The sequence below is a fragment of the Austrofundulus limnaeus genome, unplaced genomic scaffold, assembly GCF_001266775.1.
Source record: "Austrofundulus limnaeus strain Quisiro unplaced genomic scaffold, Austrofundulus_limnaeus-1.0 Scaffold11, whole genome shotgun sequence".
In the NCBI taxonomy this organism is placed as follows: Eukaryota; Metazoa; Chordata; class Actinopteri; order Cyprinodontiformes; family Rivulidae; genus Austrofundulus; species Austrofundulus limnaeus.
This window is the reverse complement of record NW_013952413.1, coordinates 2,855,322-2,856,629: the sequence shown is the minus strand read 5'-3', so window position 1 is coordinate 2,856,629 and position 1,308 is coordinate 2,855,322. Positions and strand designations below refer to the sequence as shown.

At 38.7% G+C, this 1,308-nt stretch overlaps 1 long non-coding RNA gene across 1 annotated transcript; it reads left to right on the top strand.

Annotated features, from left to right (window-relative positions):
• Positions 1-270: 270 nt before the first annotated feature.
• Positions 271-588, top strand: LOC106513267 (uncharacterized). Its single transcript, XR_001309766.1, has 2 exons — positions 271-474; positions 551-588. It is a non-coding gene; the product is annotated as an uncharacterized LOC106513267 (long non-coding RNA).
• Positions 589-1,308: the final 720 nt, after the last annotated feature.

The following is a 1,308-nucleotide window of genomic DNA, read 5'->3' as shown; positions in this document are numbered from 1 at the left end:
TACTCCTAGGTTAAGAAGTCTGACACAAAACGTGACTGCAAGTGGAGTTGTGGGAATATTGTGTGTATTATAAATGTAGGTGTCACTAAACTGATTTATGTTATGAAAAAATGTATGTTTATTTCTAACTGTTAGGTTTATGTATTTTAAGTTGTTTGGTTTACGTTTTGAGATTCATGTAAAATGATTATATTTTATTTCGTGTCGAACTATTTTTTGTTGGAAGTTATCGCGAGATTTGTGTACATGTGATTGTGCTGCGAGACTTKGATKAACAGAGAAKGAGYGGAARCCTGGAGGTGAGCACGTGCAGCAGCCTTGTCTCGTGTTGTTATGGTATTTTGTAGTTATGTTTGTGATATTTTGTAAATTTATTGGTTGTCGTGTTTTAATTATTTAATACTTTGATTTAGAACAGAGAACGAAGTGATATTCTTCTAAAGACCAACCTCCGAAGTGGCAGGCGGCCACGAGGTAACTTTGTTAAAGCATGTGTCATCTGTCTGTCTGTAAATATATCTGTCTAAAGCTTTGTGTTTTGTTTTTATAGTTTTCACGGCATTTAATAAAAAAGCCCGTCGAAAGAAAGCCGTGCCAGTGTTGTCACTTTGGAGTTACAATAAATATCATAAATCAATGAAATTAGCTTAAAGGCAATATTTGAAGAACTAAGTGTCCCGCAGTACGTGCACATTTATGCCACTATACCAGCTCATTTTATTTATGGACACCAATAATAATAAAAACATGTCTATACAAATGGCAAAAACATTAACAACACAACTGCTTGAAAAATTTTAATTCTTATACCGCTTTGTCCACCATTACGAGCAGAAAAAAAAAACTTGGTTGACCTGCAATGCATTATGGGATATGATGGGCTGAGAAAGATCCATCGGACCAGTCCCTCAAAATTTGTCAGCAACAACGGAGGAGTCTTCGAATTTGGACAGACTCCAGCGTGGCGCTGTGACGTWAGCGGCTGGTAAATTTGGCCTTCGAAGGATGCAACCCCTGAATTTGGACACAGCCAGTAGGAATGTCTTGGCCCGATATCCCCGAGGACAAACAACCTCACAGCCTCTAGAATGTGCCGTATAGCCAAGCAGAAAGCGAGGTGATGGAAATATGGAGGGGAATCCAAAATACAGAAGACAAAACAACAGCCATGGAGCACCAGAAAGACCAGCTTTTGTTTTGTTAAAAATAGTCCACAAACTATTGCCGTTGGGTTGTTTTTGTCAGCCATGTCGATTTACTCTGAACTCACGTTTGATCTCGCAACGTTCTCCTTCTGACCTCTGAATG